Source organism: Eschscholzia californica, unplaced genomic scaffold (genome assembly GCF_041429995.1).
Source record: "Eschscholzia californica isolate CP2 unplaced genomic scaffold, dmEscCali1.0.p SCAF_3, whole genome shotgun sequence".
NCBI lineage: Eukaryota > Viridiplantae > Streptophyta > Magnoliopsida > Ranunculales > Papaveraceae > Eschscholzia > Eschscholzia californica.
In genome coordinates, this window is record NW_028238420.1 from 17210120 (window position 1) to 17232743 (window position 22624).

At 35.9% G+C, this 22624-nt stretch overlaps 2 long non-coding RNA genes across 2 annotated transcripts; one reads left to right on the forward strand and one right to left on the reverse strand.

Annotated features, from left to right (window-relative positions):
* The first annotated feature begins 14506 nt into the window (after window positions 1-14506).
* LOC147548764 (uncharacterized) lies at window positions 14507-16019 on the forward strand. Its single transcript, XR_015238688.1, has 3 exons — window positions 14507-14640; window positions 15007-15023; window positions 15678-16019. It is a non-coding gene; the product is annotated as an uncharacterized LOC147548764 (long non-coding RNA).
* A 160-nt stretch (window positions 16020-16179) lies between these two features.
* On the reverse strand, window positions 16180-17695 carry LOC147548765 (uncharacterized). The gene is made up of 4 exons (XR_015238687.1): window positions 17551-17695; window positions 17415-17458; window positions 16824-17010; window positions 16180-16744 (listed from the first exon to the last, which is right to left on the reverse strand). It is a non-coding gene; the product is annotated as an uncharacterized LOC147548765 (long non-coding RNA).
* Between the last annotated feature and the right edge of the window lie 4929 nt (window positions 17696-22624).

Genomic DNA, 22624 nt, shown 5'->3' on the forward strand with positions numbered 1-22624 from the left:
AGTGGATCAGCACCTCCCTGAGGTGTGATTCAATGTTGAAATCGTTTTTGTCATCTTAAAACTACATAAAGAAATGGCAAAGTTTTAAAACTCGTTATCGTTTTTGAAAAACTTAGTTTTCCCACATTATTCAATAAAAATCGTCCCCGATTGAATAAGTGATTCCAAGACCCCAGTTCTTCGGAGTAAAGCGGACGAAGGCCCTACCCTTTGACTCCGTCGTTCCGGGTGAGTGAACTACTTCACTGATCATACCTTATGATTCTTGGTTGATAGATTTCATTAATGAATGACTAATCTATCCTTTTGCCTCGAGTATCCAAGACTCTCTTGCTGATCTCGTTGAGTAGAACCATTTAGACGTGTAGGCCTCTTCTATAGACCTACCCGCATTGTCCCAAGGTAGAGGAGGTACTCTGCGAAGGCCGACCCACCTTCCTCGAACAAGGGCGCAACGAGTGTCTTAATCTGGATAGGCGATTACTCAAGATTACTTTTGGGGACTTTTACGCTAGTCTGGCGTTTGTTATAGTGAACTATTTAGCCTAACTAACATCCACGACATAAAGCGTAAATAAGTAAGTAAATGCGCGCGAGAAAGTAAATCAAGCAGACATGGATCCTAGTATGGCCCCTAACCTAGAAGATCTAATCTCCTTTGGTTTTCTTCTTGTTTCGCCTTTTGGTTCATCTTAGATCGCCATCTTTGAACCTCCATTGATTTCTCCCACTCGCCTTTGGATTTCATCCTCGAGTTTCTTCAATGGACTCATAGACCCTAAACTCTAATTACAAGACTCTAACGATTCGCAGATCGTATAAACTTGAAATTAAAATTAATGACAAAGCATGCACCCATCCGTGCTTAAAACAAGAATAAAGAAATAAATCTATGGCCATACTAGTTTCCCGCATTCACATCACATGCAATCATATAATATATCAAGGCTAAGAATTATATATGCATGATTATCTTGGGAGATACTTTTGTTGACATCACATATCACATTACGGACCTTAAGTTTAAATTCGAAGAATTCAACTAATGGTGCGTTTCGGTTTTATCTTTTATGATTTCTAAAATCATCTTTAAGAAAAACTCCGTTTTGGGCTCGAGAAAGCCCGGGTCAATTTCGGAAAAAATATTGGTTCGATTCTTAATGATTTCATAAATCAATTTAAAGAGAAATCCGTTTTGGGCCCTTGGATGGCCCGGATTGATTTTGGAATTATTTGGTTGGAATCGGAAGAAATTTTGGCAAAAACTCCCACTCGAATGATGGTCCCTTTTCGTGGCCCGAAAAGCCTCGAAAAAGCCCGGGACAAGTCCTAGACAAGTCCCGGCCCAAGCCCAAAAAGGCTCGGACAAGGTCCGGACATAGCACGGCCCATAGGGCCGGCATGTCCTGGCCGAGGCCTACCAAGGCCTGGTCTCGTCCTGGCCCGGAGCCAGGACGCTAGTCCATGCACCGGACGCGTCCTAGACGTGTCTGGTGCTGGACCGGACCAGCACTAGGTGTCTCGGACTAGTCCGAGACACCCAGAACCTCCCAGACGCGTCTCCAAGACGCGTCTGGTCGAGTGCTCTGGACGCGTCCTAGACGCATCCAGGAAGCTCCCTCCGCAGCTGCTGGTCGCGTCTCCAAGACGCGTCCCAACAGCTGCTCTGGACGTGTCTTCAAGACGCGTCCAGAAGCTTCTGTCGCAGCTGCTGGTCGCGTCCTAGACGCGTCTCAGCAGCTGCTCTGGACGCGTCCAGAGGACGCATCCAGGAGCTTTTGGTCCGGCCAGGAAGCTTCCTGGCCGGACACTAGGGTTTTTCAAAACCCTAGTTTCCAAATTTTTTTTTTGTGCAAATCTTATTTGCTAACTTCCAATTTTAAAACTTTTATAAATTTTGAAATCTTTTAGAACACTTCTAAAATGTTTAATGTGATTTGATGTTTTGATTATAAATTGATATTCAATTATTTCGATTATCGTTTTGATCGTATTTTCATGTGTCTTGTCAAGCACTTCGCATAGTTAATAGACGAAACGAAGTATTCGATATCGATCGTAGTCTAAGTCATAATTTCATGTGTCTTGTCATGCACTTCACATAGTTAGGCGACTAGACGAAACTTTCGATGACTCGGGATTAACCGATTTAGACGTTTGTTTGACTAAGTATGATCTCCGGATATACGTAGTACTTAGAGACATCCACTTTAGGAGTCGAATATCGATTGTACTTCGACACATTAGATTGGATCATACGTAGTCGTAGGTTTATCATTATGGATTCCCGGACTTCGACACCTCTCTCGCTTATTTGTTGCCCGAATTGAGTCTTACCGTTTCCCGACTCTTGTTCCTCCGACACTTCTCTCAAATTTCTCTCGCCCGTTTACTTTTATTGTTTAGTCTAGTTCATTTGTTATCTTGTTTTGTTACTCATTCATTCTAAAATTGTCATTTATCTTTGTTTCATTTCCTTTTTAGTCTAAGTTAGCTTTTAATATCTAGACCGAGGGATAAGACTCTTCGATATCCAAACTACCTTCCTATCCTTGGATCGATCCCGGCTTTGCCGGATTACTACTTGATACCTCCGCTTTGGTGTGCAACCTTTTCGGGTGCATCAATCTCCATTACATCTCGTTGAATCTTTTATAGACTCTTCTAGACAAGTGTTGCTCGATGACAAAAACCTTATCTTCGTCATGGGCATCTTGGTTTATGAACCAATCTTCCATCTGTTGAATCCAAAAATTCATATGATATTGACCATCAAATAGAGGAATTTTGGAAACGTCATTAATTTTGTTTTGATTTATTCGATCAACATATAGTTGTTGCGAATCTCGAAAGGGATCCCAACCTAAATGTGGAAAAAATTTCAAGCATTCAAGAAGAGATGTATCCATGAAAAAATTCATCTTTTATTCTCAGATTCTTCAAGCTCTAAATACCAACTGATGTAGATTGTTGTGGAAGCGTTAATGTAATGGAATCCACCATTAAAACTATGATAAAACAACTAAATAAACTGATGAAATAACGATAAAAATGATAAACTGATTAATAATAAACTCGATTGATAATATTCCAAGATCTAAACTAAAGATAGACACAACTCCCTTTTATAGGGTTTAGATATTTCTATACTTGAACTAGGAAATAAATAACTTCTAAACTCTTCTTGATAACTAAACCTAAATAGATTTCTAAAAATAAGGAAACTTCTTAAAACTTGAACCCTGTGGAAACTTGTCAAATAACCTCTGAGTTTGACAGAATGGCCCATTAGATAGATGGTCTCCATCATAAGCCTTGGTGAAGTTGGGCATTGATGTAACATCTTCTTAACTACATACTTCATTATTAGTTTTTACAAATCAAATCTACATATTATGTTATAAATGTATTGTCTAAGACTCTGATATAAGTGTTGTTTCTGTAACTTTAAATTTAATTATAAAAAGTACTGCACAAATGAAATTTAAAAAGAAAATGTCTATTTTAACTTTTTAAAAAAATGTCTACATATTGATCCTAAAAAGTACTGCACAAATGAAATTTTAAAAAATGAAAGTTAAAAAATGTCTATTTTAACTTTTAATTTGAAAAAAAAAAAAAATGAAATTTGAAAAAAAAAATATCTATTTTAACTTCTATAATGAAAATTCTTTTTTTATGCATAATCGTACCAACATCATTGTATTATGGCTCAAGCTCGACTATTGCTTATTTTTTAGAAAGATTGGACTTATGAATGAAAATCATTTGATCACGTCAATTAGTATAGCTCAAAGGTGTTTTGGTAATTAACCTAGGCTGATGAAAATGCAAACAACTCGACCTAACTCGAGTTGCTTGTAGAATGACGAACTCACTAACCCAAGTAACTCAAAACAAGTTCACAAACTAAAGAAGAAAATAATGTAACTCGGCCTAAATTTATCTTGCACTTCAGCTTTGCTCCTGAATGACCTAACTCATGAGTTAAGTTCCAATAAATTTGGACATGGTAAGATACTTTCCTTACACAATGAAGGATATTGAGATATGGAAATATATTAGATATGGTGACTACTAATATACAATATACAGAAGATATAAAATATATGAGACGGATCGAGATGAAGAGATCCGACGATAAAGAATAATCCAAGCTATATGAACATAGAGAAGATAGGTTCATATATTCAAGATATATCTTATATTGTATTCTTTCCTAAGTTTAGTTAAGAAACTTAGGAAACTAGATAACCCGAATCACTCTATAAATATGAGTTCGGTTACAAAGTTTAAATCATCGAGTTATCGAGTTATGTAACCGATCAACCCCAAATACAATTGTATGTGATGCTTATTAATAATGAAGTAATTTCTCCGTGGATGTAGGTCGTGAGTATCCGACCGAATCACGTTAAATATTGTGTCATCTATTTCATATTCATCTATCTCTGATTTGTAATCGTGAATTTAACATGGTATCATGAGCAGGTTATTTGTTCGTGTTTTTTTAGCTTCCGCTTTTCCCACAATTTCTACATTGTTGTGTCAAAATTCCAACTATTTTTTTTAGTTGTGATTATATTATTGTCCAATCGTGTATACAACTTGTTTTAACTTTTTCAATATTAGTCTTGTGATTATGACGAGAAAATCAAGTAAAAGTAGAAGATTTTTTCTACTAAGAATATGAGACCCCAGATTATCAATGATTTCATGAGATTATTAAAGATTCATCAAAGACGCACTTCCTATCCAACGAAGTATGATTCTACATTTATTTTCAATTTTTTCGGATTTTTTTTTTCGAATTTTTTAAAAATACAAGTTTCGGAACCAAAATCAGGGATCTGGTTCACTTTCAACTAACTAGAACCAATTTTTTCTCGTTCCGGAACAAAGAAAACCCGGTTTTAATCTATATGATGACTTCCATTTCTCTACCAAATTTTGGACTTTCCCTTCAACGGAAAAAGAATTCTCATTTTGTATTTTCATTCCGGAATTCAACTCGCGACATTTTCATAATCATATTTTTCTTTCTTCCAATTATATTTTGGACTTTTCCTACCACGAATAGAGTATATCTATTTTGACCTTTATTTCCGGATTCTCCCGTGACATTTTCCATCTCTGTTCCTCTTTCCTTCTTCAAACATATCCTCTTAATTTTCCTGTTTATATGAGAAAGAAAACACTCTCTCTTCTTTCTCTTCATAGATTTGTTTCTAAAATAATAGAAACGAGAGAGAGAAAGGATGAGACGAAATATCCCCCAATCTTGCGCCCACTAGTATTGGTCACGTGAAAGCTAGAAAAGGGATGATTCTGTGTGGCACAGAGCAGGTTAAGAAAGTACATCGCGCGTTCAGGAATAGGTGATCGAGAACTGAGATCAGCAGCCGTTAGATCACGTGAGACTACGATAGTATAAAGCCTCGCGTCACATGGAATCGGTTTTTGAAGAGGATTCGATTGTAATCCTTGCATCCCCCAATTGTTCCGCAAGTGTCCTGACTATTTCAAGTTGCCGTCAGATTCCAACCCTTCACCCCATTGGATTAGTACCACGTGTCTTCCATCTAATATTTGGTCAACTGTCTTTGACCCGATCTTTGACCTTCTCTAGTTTTATCCTCCGAACTCCGATTCGGCTCTCTTTTTCTTCTACGAACTCGTCATGGACCCCACTTCTCATCCGAGCACCAACATTGGTTAAGATTTCCAGGACCAGCGAATGACCATAATGCCCCTAACATGTCTTTCTCCCAATTTTAACTATTTTCGAGCTCAATTCCGTAAAAGACACCTGGACAAAAGAAACACGCGATTCATCAGCTCGAATTGGACTAACTAGCCCTAGTTAAGAGATTTAGATGGGACATTTTCATGTCTCATCAATATGGTGTTGAGAAGGACAAAAAGATAATATGTCTTTTTAACAAAAAAAACATGAAATTGGACCGAAACATGAAATTAGGGTTTCGGCCCAATTTCTTGTTGTTGATATTGTTACAACTTCAGATAAGAGGAAGTTAACTCTAATACATGTAAATCCATAGTAACATGTCAAAAGACCAAAACACTCTACCCTAATAAGAAAATAATCCACTGTAAAAAAAATTGAGCAGACCCATTTTTGTTTTTTTATACAAAAAAAAAAAAAACTGGAAAAGGGAGTGAAATATGTGCCAAAATTTTGGAACCATTTAAAATACCCTTTTTGTTCTTTCTCTACTTCTATGCTTGGTTATGTGAGGTATGACCATGACTGCAAGACCACATGTTTTAAAGACAAGGGAGTTTAAATGTGACTAAATATAAAAATTTTGAACATCTATATAATAAAACAGAATGAAGAGTGTTGACTGGAACAAACATAGAGTTGAAAAATGCTGACTGGGACAAACAATGAGATAAATCTAACCGTCTATTCCAGATCAACACTAATACGAGCCTTTGGATTCTTTGATTGAAATATATTAACGTTGAAAACTCATTAATTACGTCATTTAAAGAGCGTTGAGATTTCATCTTTCATACTCTTTTCTGTTAAGGATCATGACCGTCCATGTGGGTTCAATTCCAATTGTAGCCTTTAGATCCCTCTAATTTCTAATCATATCCTAACACTAATGACGTGAATTAATTTGGTGATTTATTGCTCATAAAATTCTATTCAAATTATATTAATTAATCTCAATAACCCCTTAACTCCTTTTTATCTCTAATGTGCGTGTCATTCTCCTCTTTTCAAAATCCTAACGTCTTCACCTTTGATCCCTCTCCATCTTAATTACACCCACTAATCTTAATACTAATTAAAATATAATTGCTCTTCAGTTTGTGGATATTAGGTCTTGCATATTAGCCAACCCATTGAGATCAATAGGTTCTAAAAACCTTTCAGTTTAAACCTCAGCAGTTTCAGATGGTATTCAACTTGCCTTTTTCATTCTCCTTCATAAACAAATCCTTTTACTCATTGAAGGGTTCAGCCGGCAGCATTTCTTCATCATTTTGGTAAGGTAATTGTTTATTTTGATCCGTTATTTTGGCAAGGTAATCGTTTTCCTCTTGATTTTGTTAATGTAGGAAATTGCTCATGGTTTTTGTTTATTCAAGTAGCTACGAGTATAATATGATTCCACTTTTTAAGGTTTTTTTTTTTTTCTACTTAAGTACGTTTGATGTTCATTCATTGGCTAAGATTCTTAATATTTTTGATACAAATATTGATCTTGAGTTAAAATATTTTCAGTAGAAGAATTAGTGGATATAATAATGGGGGTGGTGGTCAAAAGACAGAGTTGTTGGTGCTTCAACTTATCATATGGAAATTTTGTTCCATAAGATAAGTAGTATAAACCTTTTGTCAGGTTTTTTTCTTTTGTAGTTTTGGCATTTCAGATTTATTACTTTGTTCTCAATTTAACTTTTCATTTACTATTGTACAAAAACTTTTGTGTTTTGCGGGATTTTATGGTAATTGTTCAGAGAAATGCGTGAGAGGCTAAAGAGACGTACACTCCGAGTATAATTCTATCGTCTTAAACATGTTTGATGTTTTTTGTTATATTGGTCTCATCGTTTTTTTGTTCTACACTTAAGAAAAATCATGCAATGTTAAAAGAATTACAAAGCAAGAATTTCAAAGAAGGTAATGAAGAGTATATAATAATGATTTTGTTACAAATAGTGTAGTTTTGTTTTTGAAAATAGGAAATGCTAAATGTACAATCGATAAGACTTAATCTATGACTTAATGACTCACCCAGGTAAAAGAATGGTTTAGATCGTAGTAAAACTTTGAATTTTTTTTTTTATCATTTTTATCATTTAGTGAAGGTGAGTCATTAAGTCATAAATTAAATCAATTTTCTTTTGTCATTGTAGCATTCCCCGATGGAAATTCTATAATGACGGCAACCAATTCTAATTTTTGAGTAGAAGTTAATTTGTGTGTACGATGTTATTTATTTTTAGATTTACATTCTCAAATATTTAGTTTGGTTCGTTTTTGTTAAGAGGAAATCCACGAATTGTGATAATAGAAGTCTTACTTTATCCAAATTGAAAGTCGGCCCTTTTCATAACAAGATGTCCACCATTTTATATTGCGTAGAACAGTTAACGCGAGAGTCCGTGCCGAAGGCACGGGTTATACCTAGTAATGAATATATTTGCATGTGACCTTGCAGTGTCTTAAACTCTTTGATGCATGTGATCTAGTTGGTAATGTCCTATGTATGCTTTAGTTCTTTATATATGATTATTTTAAGCATGTTTGTTGTCTCGCCATGTGTAGCTCTTTGGAAAGAGAAAAAAATCGAAGAGTCCTAGACTAGTCATTACAGGAGACCTAACTCATGTGAGAGTTCAGAGCCTAAATTTTCTTTCGTGGGTACTCTTCTGGGCTACCTCAGAGTCGAACGAAGCGCTACTTAACCTCGTAAGTATTTGAAGATATCCTCATGTGTCCCTCAACTAACTTCTTTCTTGAATTTCATCTTGTTGTTCCTCTAGTTATGAGTCGAGTTCAATTTATCTCTGTCTTGTCTTGATTAAGACAGAATCTGGGTTGAAGTAGGGAACTTCCTTTCTCTAAGTTATAGAGAGATAGACTATAAGCGGATTCTAATATATCAGTAATCCTTTTTTCGGATTAATCGAGATAGACAAAATTAATGGAAGGTAAGAAGGGAAATATATGGAGTCGAGGAAAGAATAAATTGTCTTTCTTGAAGACATTTTACGCCCCCGTAACAGTACCAACGGTTAGGGTGTATGCCTTCGGGATACAACGACTATCCTATCAGAATTTAAGATGTTACATCTATATTCTGAAAGCGGGGGAACCTTCGTAAGTAATATGAGCTCTTGGATTGATGAGAATAGATCTTCTAGACGCTTGAATGCGATTTTTTAGACACTTAACGGTTATAACTGAAGGAGATGTCTTTCGAGCAAAGATGCAATGCGAGCACCTTGCGGATAGGACAATTGATAAAGAAGATCATCAAGTCGGGATGTTTAGGGATCGTAGTGTTTAGCTTGAAACCAACTACAATCATCGAATCATAAAGCGATTTTCGGCTAACTTCGTCCGGATCGTACATCGGGTTACACCAAAGAGTGTCGACTTGATCAGAAGATATGACTAGAGGAATGAGACATATGAGCATGGATTAGACCCATAAATATGTCAAAAAGGCTTAGAGCAAGGCAAGGCAAAGATAGTACGAAGGCCCGAATAAAGAGGTATTCAGGGCTTAAAAGGAAATTTAAAGCCCATTATAGAGGCCGAAAATGCTTGGCCGACAAACTTATTAGGGCCGGCCAGATTTGCTCTATTAGGACTTAGTCTGGCCGGCCATATTAAAGGAAGAGAGAAAAATAGAAACATGTTTCTATTTTGATCAAATCCTTATTCTACTTCTATTTTGACTTTTAGGAAACCTAATTAGGGTTGGACTCTAACATAGGGATTCTATATAATGCTTCATTATAATTTAATTAAGGGTGGAAAATTCTCAAGAACCTTTCTAACTCCACAACATCAAGTAGAGAGAGAAAGAGAGAAAAATTTCCAACTATCTATCTAGTCTAAAGAAGAAGGAACTCTAACCACCATTGGTGTTCTAGCTAACAACAAGAAGGAAGATAAAGTTGGTTGCTGGGTGTCTCAAGTAGAGGATCTACAATTGGAGCTCTTGGTCTTCTTATTCAACCGTAAAGGTTCGGGGGAAAAAAAGCGATTAAGGTAACAATCTCTATTTAATTAATTCTTTCTTAGCTCATGCATGAGACCCTGGGGATACTAGTGTTAGACATTAGATATCTGCGATTCTGCTTAGAACACTAGGAGACGCCATAATTTTACAGTGCCGTCAGAGCCTCTTGCACGTAGCTAATTTTAGCTAAGTTTCATACTAATCTATGTTTGTTTAGATACATAGATAAGTCTAAAAGTAGTTTTAGACATCAATTTGTTTAGTTTTGAATGGGATTTAAAAGTTGGTCAAGTTGATTTCAAACTTGATGATAGAAAAGAGTTTCAAAAGATTCGATTTTGATTGATTTCGGCTTTGAAAAGTTTTTCAAAAGAGTTGATTTTCATTGATTTTAGAAGTTGTTTGAAAATCCAATTTGGGTTTTTAGAAGTATTATAAAAGGATGGAACAACAGCTTGAGAAGCAAAAGAAAAAAAAAACTCGGAGTCTGGGAAGTGCGTGCCCAAGTTTCTGGGCGTGTCTGGGACGCGCCCCAGGAAATCCAACAGCATCTCTGACTTCTACCAGACGCGTCTGGGACGGCTTAGGACGTCTCAGCCTTGGTCTGAGACGTCCTGATAGGCTCGGCTTTGGGCCAGACACGTCCAAGCCCAGACCAAGACCAAGATGCGTCCAGCCTAGGGCAAACCATGCTTGGCACGACCTAAGCTGTTACCCTAAGGTCGAACCATGCTTGGGTTGTACCAAGGCACAACCTAGGCCTTTGGCCTGGACAAACCCATTGAGCCTTGACCTTAGGGTCTTGGGCCTTGACCGAGACTTGTCCCGGGCCATTCCGAGATCGGCTTAGGACCGCGGGACGAGATTTTTCGGGCCTTGACCCGAGTGGGAGTTTTCCATCGGAAGAGCGGTTTTTCTCCCGATTCCACCCAAACTTTAGCGAAATTGTTCCGAGCCACCCGAAGGCCCCAAACGGGTTTTTCTTAAAATTGATTTTTGAAATGATTAAAAGTCAAACCTAATTTTTCTGGGTTGACCCGGGCCCTACCAAGGCCCTAATGGAGTTTTTTCTTTAAAATTGATTTTGAAAATCATTAAAGATAAAACCGAAACGCGACATTAGTCAAATTTTTCGAATGTAGACTTAAGGTCCGTATGTGACATAGAGATGTCGACAAAAGTATCTCCCGAATAATCATGCATATATAATTGATAGCCTAGAATATTATATGAATGCATGTGATGTGAATGCGGAAACTAGTATGGCCATAAAAAGTTGTTTTCTTTCATTCTTGTTTTAAGCACAAGCGGGTGCAAGTTGTAATAATTTTAATTTCAAATTTTATACGATATGCGAATCATTCAAGTCTTGTAATTAGAGTTTAGGGTCTATGAGTCCATTGAAGAAACTCAAGGATGGGATCCGGATTCGAGTGGGAGAACTCAATGGAGGTTCGAGGATGGCGATCCCGGTGAACTAAGGTGAAAGCAAGAAGAATTCTAAGAAAATTAGATCTTTTAGGACTAGGGGCCATACTAGGATCAATATGTGTTTGATTTATTTACTCGCGCGCATTTACTTATCTATATAATAAGAGAGGAGGGTATCTTTTCCCCTCCTCCCAATGGCTGAGATTTATCCTCAAAGGTATATGTCTGATGGTTGGAATTTAATTTCCCAAATGTTAATGGCCCGGATTCACTTCCCAAGTGATCTAAGGGTCCAAACGTTAACAAGGAGCATCTTTGTAAAGATGCATTTTTTGAATGTTTCCCCCAAACAGATCCTTCCCAATCCCACCTATTCTTCTCACGCACCCTTCTCTGCCTCTCTCACGCAATCTTCTCTCAAGCTCACTCATCTCAGCGCAGGTATTTCTCTGTCTCTCTCTCCCTATCTCTCTCTCTCCCTCTGTTTCTCTCGATTCTCCATCTCATGGTTTCAAGAATCTCAACCTATTTTAGTTTTTGATGAATAGTTAAAGAAACTCAATCTATTTTAGTTTACCCTATTGCAAATTTTGTTTAAGGTGTTAGTAAGATGTCATGAGGAATAATTATCTCAATGAGTTAGGGCTTTGTTTAAGGTGTTTAAGGGCTTTAATTTTGTTTAACATGTTAGTAAGGTTTTAGTTTACCCTGTTTAATGAATAGTTACGGCTTTGATTTAGTTTAAATTTGTTTAAATCTTCTTCTTATGTTTAGGGTAATAATTATCCCAATGAGTAAAGAAACCAAAATAATTTTTAGGGTTAGGGTTTAGTAGGTAACCAAAATAATGTGTATTTTGCATTGAATTTCCGAAGCTCTCTTTAAATATAATACAAATCTTTTGGGCAAATAAAATAATGTGTGTTTTATATGAAGCTCATTATTTTATTTACAGATAATGTGTGTTTTATATGAAACTTTTCTTCTATGATAGTATTAATTGTGGAGTAATCATCATTCTTTATCTTCTTCACGTTATCTCTCTCTCTCTCTGTATCTCCCTCTCGATCAGGATAGTGTCGTAGTGGTGATTGATATCGCTGTCTATAATTGGATTTTCTGTCTAATACTAATTTATTGCTCAGTACTAGTATTAATTAAAGACTTACTGTATTAACCTCTCATCACTCTCCCGTTCTCCTATAGCTTATCCCACCTTTGATTTCATTCCAATAAATCTCACATTCAGAATTCAATGTCTTAGTACCATATACCCGAGTGCATATATCATTCACCCTGGGAGTTCTTTAAATTTGGAGGGCCATTGAATTCTGACCATGAGATGTATTGGAATATAATCAAAGGCGGGATAAGCTATAAGAGAACGGGAGAGTGATGAGAGGTTAATACAGTAAGTCTTTAATTAATACTAGTACTGGGCAATAAATTAGTATTACACAGAAAATCCAATTATAGACAGCTATATAAATCACCACTATGACACTACTTTGATCGAGAGGGAGACACAGAGAGAGAGAAAGAGAGAGATAACGTGAGGAAGATAAAGAATAATGATTACTCCACAATTAATACTACCGACAAGATGGTGATAATGGATTCATGAGGAATAAAGATGTAATAAAGGCAACTTTGATTTTTAGGGCTTCGTCTCACCACCCCGAGGTATCACTTTTCTTCTGCCGCTCTCTATTCGTCTCACTCTCTCACATATACTCACACACAAGCGAATATAGGGTTTCCAAATCGATTTCATAGAAAAATGATTTTGTGTTATCTATGAGTTGAAACAAAACTAAGTTTTTGGTAGGAATTTATGTTAGGGTTTGATAATGGTTATTTTTCTTCTTATTTAGATTTGCTCTTTTTGCTTGATCATGTCAATTATATAAAGGAGGTTCTCCATAGGCGAATATATCAAACGGTTTATCATATACAAATTTGTTTTTGAAGGGTTATGGTTTTGTTCATCAAGGGTGTTGCTACATGTGGGAACATTTCGTGGACTTTCCTGAGTCCATCAAAGTTGTCCTTGGTATAGACTCTATTTGTTTTCTGATAACTTCTTTATTTCTTTCTTGAGTCCATCAAAGTTTTCTTTGGTAATAGATAGTATTTCTTTGTTTTAATTATTCAAATGGCAACATTAGGTGTCATTCTTTTATGTTCTAAATCTCAGGTTGTGTGGTTGCTCACTCAAGAAAGTTACATATCTTTTTTTTATGAGTACCACAGGTTTACTGCGGCCATGATATCGATTTTAAGCTTACGGAAAGGAGGACAATTTTAAGCTTACGGAAAGCAATGGGCTAAAAATGAGGCTAATAAAAAACTAGAGGGCTAAATAGAAATAACCCAAAAAGTTATAGGGGGTTTGGTCAATTCCTCTCTTTATAAGGATGCGGGATTACTCATTTGGACTAAAATTCTAAAAACTCATCTTATTTCATTGCTAATCTAAACTCCTTATAGGAAATATTTTTTCCTAAATTGTTATTTTTTTGTTTATTTCTGGAACTCTAAGATAAACCTGCTAGCAACTAATCGACCAGTTGGTTATGCATCTACTTCGAAAATTCGGAAGTCACAAATTTAATTCACGGTAGAGGTGGAATCTATCCTCTATTGTCTTGTGTTTAAGGATATAAATGCAATTAAGGTAGGACAGAAGAAGATAAATCGATATCATATTAAATGCAAGGACTCTTGTAGTACCAGAGCCGGCCCTGAAGCCCAGGCAGGCAAAGCCTCGCTTGGGGCATCAGGGCTAAGGGGGCACATTAAGGAGAGTAATGCATTCTAGTTTTCAGTTTGTGCAAACAAATCTAATTAGAGTAGTGACAGTGTTAACCAAACAACTATTGTTGTTCGTTGGTTTGACCCTACCCCCCTTCTAACATCAAGAGATCCAAGTTCAAATCTCAAACTTTTTTGTTAAAGAATTCTTTTGCTACTATGCATGTATAATTGCAAAACCATTTACAATTAAAAATGTAAAGTAATTATCGATTTTTTCGTACCAAGTTTGTAAGACTCGGATATTAAATCTCATGCTTAACCAAATGAGCTACAAGTAATCTCATAAGCAAATCACAAATTTCAACGAACTTAATCGTACCTAGTACATAGTACCTAGTACCGTTTCTATTAAAATGATACTCTTCCCGGCTGATTTCCCGGCCGAAACCCGGCCGGGTGAGTTGGCAAGCCAACCCGGCACATGACATGGGAGTTACTTTAAGTTGGTTTTTGAAGGAATCTAATATTGGTCCCTATATTCTAATATAATTACTGTTAAGGACTTTTATAAAATCGAGAGAAAGTTGGATTTTCTCATCAAACTTTCCCTTTCACGAACCAAGCTCCTCCAAAACCAAGCTAGGGTTTCATTCACCATCTTACTCAACAAATCTGAAGCTCAGTGCAGAGAAAGAATCAACTGGACATCACTTAACAGGTAAGTTTGTTTGATTTCAAGCTCTTTCTCCTTGCTAATTCTCTATTTCTACAAACCGAAACACCAACTTGTAGAGATTTCAAGCTCTGTTTTGGCATCAAATAACCCCCAAAAAGCAGCTTGGTGTGAAAGTACAGATGATGATTCCCGCTTCAGTTCTAATTTTGGAGGGAACTTTGTATGCTTTGGGGTTATGTGGTTCCAAATTAATCTAGAGCTGGTGATTTTGGGGTTACTGGTTAGAGTTCTTCTTTGCTGTTTATATAGATGCTTTAGGAATTCGACCTTCAACTATCACCTTAGTTGGTTATTAGAGCAATTACTAATAGTGTTCATCTTGTTTTTGTTTATTTTTTGTAAGAACAGGTCTATGAACATTTGAGGTATGCCATATTTAACAAATTGGGATGTTTCATTCATTCATAAGTAATAATGAAAGTGAAGAAACGCCAATCGCGGATATGTAGGTGAAGAATGAGTAAAGAAGGAAAAGGGTCATTGATGAAGTCATAAAAAGATTTTTTACTTATCGATTGTTTAAGATTTTCTGTTTAGTTATAATTATATTGGTAATTATTATATTCGGTAGGGATAGAAATGTCTTTTTTAGCACTTAAAAAGTAAGTGCAAAAATATAAGCTCCAAATTTGAGCTTACTTTTTTGCACTTACTTTGACCCTACTTACGAGTGATATTCACTTATTAAATGAAAAAATAAACCGCCTAAAATTGCCGGCTTGCACTTATTAAATGAAAATCACTTAATAAGTGCAAAAATCAAACACCCTCTTACATGTGCATATTCAGTTCTTGGTTAGTAGGTCCATTTTCCTAACTTCCGTTTTTTCTCTAACTTATGGATAACTTTATTACATAATAAATAAACGAAGGAATATTACTTTTCTTTTTTGATGATCAACGATGGAATATTACTGGTTTATCGTTTGTCTGTCTATCGACTTTTAATTTTTCGTTTGTATCATTCTTAGCTTACTTAAGATATGCCATCACTTCCTAATATGTGAATATGCTTTCAGGATCAAGCTCTCACCGGGAGCAAAGAAGCTTGCCCCAAGTGGGTGCAGAGCCATGGTTGGTCAAGTTGCTGGTGGTGGTAGGACTGAGAAACTGTTGGCCTAAGATTTGTGGTGTTCCTAATGTTGGTCGAAGCGAGTTATTAATGTTTAGACGAACATGAGTTTAGACAAACATGGGATGTGGTTCATCTTTTACTTTTTTCTGTGTATAAATAGACATTGTTTCAGTATTTTTATATCCAATCTTGCTTTGGTTTAATCCCATGTATTTGGTTATTCTCTTCTTGTAATTGAAATGTTAATGCTCTAATTGAAACAGTCCTTATAGGCTTTGTTCAAAAAGTATGGTAAAAATTAAAGAGGAAAATGTCAAGTTCTTCGGGGCACAGAGGTTACAATACACTAAACATATATATAGTCTTGCATCTAATCTTCATGAATGTAAAAAAAATCAAAGAAAGTGACATAACTATGAAGACAAAAATCAGGAAAATCACCATAATTGGTTGTAAAAGAAGAATTATCATAAGAAACCATCAAATAAAAGTTGGATTACAGTAGGAGAACAATCTTACAACATTTATAAGCAAACCAGCATCATCTCTCTCAAGTTGCCATCGTTTTCATCCCTCTTTATCTCTCAACCTTCCATAATCGTGGAACCAATTGAAAGGAGCTGCAAATCGACGAAGAAGCCTCCCTAGTTGTGTTCATGTTCAACAGTTAATACCGAGGTTTAAGTATAGGCTGGACATATACTAGGAATGCCACAACCCTTGTCTCTCTAACAAAATCTGTCATTCTCTCCTCCCCAACTGAATGGCTCTATAGGCGGCTCCCTTTTCTAGTTTAAAATAGAGGTGTTGATAATGTGTTTGAACAAGCAAAGAAAGAAAGCAAGAAACACTTGATAGTCAGTTAACTTTCAGCTGATATGTGTTTGATCTTCACATTAAGATAAGAAATGCACCATCTCTCCAGGAATTCAGTTAACCTCCAGCTGATATGTATTGATAGTCATGAAGTTCAGTCGAAGATTAGTATACCACATCGATCCTCGCCGGTGCCTGCATTTCAAGTAACTACTTTGTAAATATAGAAACACTTGCACTGAAAATAAAAACTTAGGAAAAGGAAATTGAAAACCTTAAGTAGATATAAGAAGGAATTAGACTTCATTTTGAGTAGTTCTGGTGGTGGCGGTGCTGGGAGAAATTGGTTTGAACCGGAAAACCCGTCACTGCTACCGTAAGCTTCATTTTGAGTAGTAAATCCCTGAACTGAGTACAGGAGGAGGTCCAAGAGGGGGAGAAATTGGTTTGAACTGGAAAACCTATTACACAACAATTACGACAAATTGTACCAATTTGGATCACATATAAGACATTTAGGGTTCAATTTATGGAAAAATCAGAAGTATTGGAACATTTGCATAACATTTGAAACATATATAAAACCTATTACACAACAATTACGACAAATTCTACCAATTTGGATCAAATATAAGACATTTAGGGTTCAATTTAGGGCAAAATCAGTCAATTTGAACATTATCGTCACACTTCCAACATATATCGAACATATTATTACACAATAATAATTAGGCAAAATTATTCAATTTCATCATAAACAACATTTAGGGCACAAATTAGGGCAAAATCAAAAGTATTTCACAAATTTACAAACCAAAACTATCAAACAATGAAACTTTCAAATAAAATGAGGCATGGAATTCACCTTGGTTTGTAGAGAGATGAAGAAAGTCGACTTCCCCTTCAAAACTGTAGAGAGAGAGAGGGAGAGAGTTAGACAGAGAGTTAGCAAAGAGAAAGAGAGGTAGAGATATAAAGAAGAAGAAATCAAACAAACTTACCTGTTAAGTGATGTCCGGTTGATTCTTTCTCTGCAACGAGCTTCAGATTTGTTGGGTTAAGATGGTGAATGAAACCCTAGCTTGGTTATGGAGGAGCCTGGTTCGTGAAAGGGAAAGTTTGATGAGAAAATCCGACTTTCTCTCGGTTTTATGAAAGTCCTTAACAGTAATTACATTAGAATATAGGGACCAATATTAGATTCCTTCAAAATCCAACTTAAAGTGACTCCCACGTCATGAGCCGGGTTGGCTTGCCAACTCACCCGGCCGGGTTTCAGCCGGGAAATCAGCCGCGAAAAGTATCATTGTTGAATTTCTTATAGAGTACTTTTGATTTCTTTCAATTTACTATATATACACGTTTATCAAAAAGACCAATACTTTTTTCTCATTAAGTTCGTGTTTTGGTATTACAGGTTAAGCTCTGCAATGTAAAACTGATTTAGGTTGAAGCTTGTAAGAAAGCTTAGTAGAAACCTTGATAATAAAATATTCACTAGTTCTAATTTGCCATACTTAATCTTTTTTGTTTGAATGTTTGGGTGATATATTAGTTATATAGTTTCTATATGAATACAGTTTCGTGCTTGCAGGTTCTATATTATTTTTTTAGCTTAATTTTGTAGGTTTCTTTTTTGTGGAATTTATGATGTTGTTACAATAGCAGTGGGTAACTAGAAAAAACAATAAAAAGAATACCCATTTCCGACGACATTTATGCCGTCGGTAAGAGTCGTGCGGATAAAGATACTATTTCCAATGGATCCTTAGACAAACGCCGCCGGAAATAGTGAGATAAATATATACAGAAAAGATATCATCTTTGTTCTGCTACTGAGTTATCTTTTTGTTTTCTCCAATACTATTCTCCTCAGTGCAAGAAGAAAACAGTAGCTGAGGGGAAGCCTTATGGAGAGAATAAAGTTATACCATTTGCACCAAGGTTGTCTACAAATCACTTTCATCACTGACACCTCCACACCACGACACAACAAGTTATTCTCAATTTTTATTTTTCCATTGATCTAATCTTATATTTCCAACAATGACACTCAAGAGCAATAAGCAATTAATATAAACGGACTTAATTTCTCTTTCTTCATCATTTCTCTTTTTCTTTCTCTCCCTTCCTAAGAAAGAGAAGTGGATGGGGTGAGGGGATGAGAAAGACTTAAGAAAGAGGAGAGAGAGTGGAGGAGAGAGGGAGAAGGAGGGGAGAAATGTAAGAGAGAAAAAACATTAAGCTATTAAAAAGTACTTCTATTATGCATATAATAAACTATATTTATGTATAGATCACCATATAAAGTAAAAAAAAATATCGTTTTTCATGTTCATCTAACGTTTATTTATATGTATGTCCCATATATATGATCTAATAATATTTTAATATATTAAAAGTTAGGTGATTGAACTAGAACAAATAATAATACCACATTGCATTCTTGTCCTATTGCATCCCATTAATTTAATTGTTCTGTGAACTTGTCCCATTAAATAAGACGGAGTAGTTTCACAAAAAAAGTAAGAGAGGGTAGATCTCAGTAGACTCCAATTGTCACTCTTACAGATTACAGATTGTGTCAATCATAATGTTTCCAACAAAAATATTTATATCTTCTAATAAGTCTGAAGAGTACATGCTATGAAATCTTTTCTTGAATGAATTTTAAGGCATTGATCTGTTAAAAATAGAAAGAATACTTTGTAATTTAACTAACACAAGTTAGAAAAACTTACATGTGCAACACCATGTTCGACTCGTTGCCTCCAACAACTTTAAATTGACTCCTAGAACCACAAATACAACAACAGTAAGGTCAAGGGATTTGTCAACCTATCACCTACTGTTAGGTGACATCTTGGGCAGCAAATAAGAGATATTATCTTTGAAAACTAACATAATCGAACTCAAAAGCTTAAAAGAAATGAAAACCAAAATAGAAGTTTAACAACTTTTATAAAATAAACGAAAACAAATAAATATATAAACAAAATAAATAAATTAAATAAATAAATTTACTCACAATGACACACAAGATTTACGGAGATTCAAAAGAAGACTAGCATCATCTTTGAAACTGATCTACAGAAAGCAAATCCTCTACATAAGGAAAACATTGAACATAAGCACTCTTGCTTACAAATTTCGTGTGTACCCACATTTCTATAGGCTTAGATACATTCCTCTTATTCCCTAGGGTCTTATTTAGAGTATCAAGTTTTTCTCGTTGTGGCCTTCTTTTATCTATGTGGGACTATTCTTAACCCGCGTGATACAATGTATTTACGTAGTTTAGAAGAAAATACCAATCCTATTTGTCCAACTTAAATAGACAAGTTAACTGGTTGTGAATTTAATTTCGACTTCAACTTTGCATTCACAACAGTTAGGCCGTGAGATGAAAAGCACTTATTTAACTCTTCAACTATTTCACTGAAAAGGTTTCCTTGCAGTTATATATCTTTTGAAGTTTAGCTATCAAATGTCGTTTTCGAAAGATTTCCTACTTAGTACAACTATCAAACTTTATAGATCCAAAAATATACAGAATCAGCAGTTACTTAATTAGTTTCGTTAGTTTATGGCACTTTCACAAAATTATAAAAAGTCCTAAGCACACCTTTTTCAAAACCTAGTACATGTCCTTTCCAATAGAATCCAAACTTATCAACCTGTTTATTTTCTGAGGCCATTAAGTTTTAGTCCAAGAAGGAAATATTAAGAGGTTAATAGCCTCAGAAGAAAGAGTTTTAGTCTAAAAGTTAAAAAATACCCATTTTTCTATTTTATTTCCATGTGTACTAATACAAGAAACAATTTTCTGGGACGGCTACAGACCGTCCTCTTTAGGTAAAAACCTGTCCTGATATGTATTCCTGACGAAAATCCGTCTGCAGTGGATACCCTTGTCATGAATAGTATCAGAGACAATTATTTTCGTCCTCATTACGTATTAGGAACGAACAAAGGGGACAAGTTATTCTATCTGCAACATTATAGGGACGAATTTGGGGACATAAATTTTTGTCCTTAACAGTATCTAATACATATTACAACACTGTACAATTCTTCCTCTATCCCAAATCCAGACTATGCTCACTGGTATCGAGTAGATCAGATGTTGTTGTCTTGGCTAAATGCCACTTTGACCGAGCCTATTCTTGCTCAAGTTCTCAGTCTCACTTCTTCTCGTGCTGTATATGAATAATTAGAACGAAGTTTTTCCTCCTTTAACTCTGTTCGTTACTCAATCTCAAGCTTCATCTTCAAACTTCAAAGGAGGGTTCTCTCTCTGTTTCAGAATACCTTCTTCGTCTCAAAGGTTTGGCAGATTCTCTTGCTGCCATTGGACACTCTGTTTCTGACGATGAACTTGTTCTCATCATTCTTTCAGGTCTTGGACCAGATTATGAAAGCTTCGTTACCTCCATTACCACCCTCCCTCCCACGTACTCTGAGCTCCACTCTCAGCTCCTTACTAATGAGTTATGTCTTCAGCTTCTTCAATCTCAAACTCCTCCACCTACTGCTCTATTTTCTCAATCTCTTCCTCATCAGAACTCTACTTTTGTTCAAAGAGGCCCGATTCTCACACTTACAAAGCGCTGCTGCGATTAGTGTATTAACAACAACAAATCGTTGTTGCTATTAGTTCATTAGCATCAACCAATCGTTGTTTTTTCTCCAAGATCTGCAAAAAATTTAGAGAGAAAGGGATTAAAGAGAGAGAAGGAAGAAGGAGAAGAATGAGAAGAAGAAAAAGAAAAAGAAGAAGAGGAAGAGGAAGAGGATGAGTAAGAGGAAGAAGAAATATGAGGGACACCGACAGTTGGCCTGTCGATCGACCGTCAACGACCACTTTCAGTGTTCTTATTCTCATCGGATATGTAGTAGTAGTTTCATATCACTTAGCAGAGCGTTTAGAGCGCGGACCTCATGTGTGAGCATAAAGTTAGTAAGTATTGAGTGGGCTCGTGGAGCCTTCACTACGACAGGGATTGCTATTATGGGCTCGTGGGGAAAGTCGTTAATCAGGGGGCAAAAAATAGAATAACTGGGATGACAATAAGACATATAGTTCCAATTATCAATGAAGGCTGGTTGTTATTCAACAACTTGGCAATGAGTGGAGAGGACCTAGACATTATATTCTTGGTTGCTAGATATCATTCTCCCATGTGGGACTATCCACACACCCATCATATTCATACATACAACATAAAAGAGAATTAAAAGTAAGGTCGATTGATTCTAAAAAAGAGAATGTGCAACATATGAGTGAATTTGGAGCTCGGCAAAGAGTATGCGACAATGTAGCAAATGCACTTGACAATTGCATATTTTACTTTCTTGTGGCCGATATTCAGGCCCAGCATTTTATCGGGCGTGAAAGCAATATACATTATTAACAAACATAAACAACCCTGTTACAGCTATAGCCGTGACAACTCTGTATCCTTAAAGAAAACGAAAGATCCACTCATCTGAGCTGCAAATTGAGAAGGAAATACCAATATCAAATTACAGTTATAGATGTCATAAGAAAAGAAAACACATCAGCCCTACTACTCAGTTGGGTTGGAAACTAACGTCCACTATTTCCAAATTAAGGATTTCCCAACAGGGTTTATTATTCTTAAATTATATAATCTGTGTTGATTTTGTATGTTATCTAAGTAGTCTGATATTTTGAGGAAATATATAGTAATATATACATGTTGTATATGAACAAAAAATTGTTTTACATATTCGTGTTGAACAACACAATGACATGTTTAATTAAGCATAAATGATAAGATACCCGAAAAAAGTGGGACAAATCTAAGTCGAAATCTGACGGTAGATGTCCTGGATTCAACCACTACTTTTATCCTTCTGAAATATTGGGATGAATCTAAGCTATCACCTCCTGGTTCTAATGTGGGTTGAATCCAGGCCGTCCACAGCAATTCCAACCTACATTAGTCCCACTATTTCGAACAAGTTATCATTTTCGTTTCATTGAATATGTCACTGTGAAGCTGCCTGCGTACCCCCGAAATAAAAAGGAATCAAGCATCACGTAGTTCT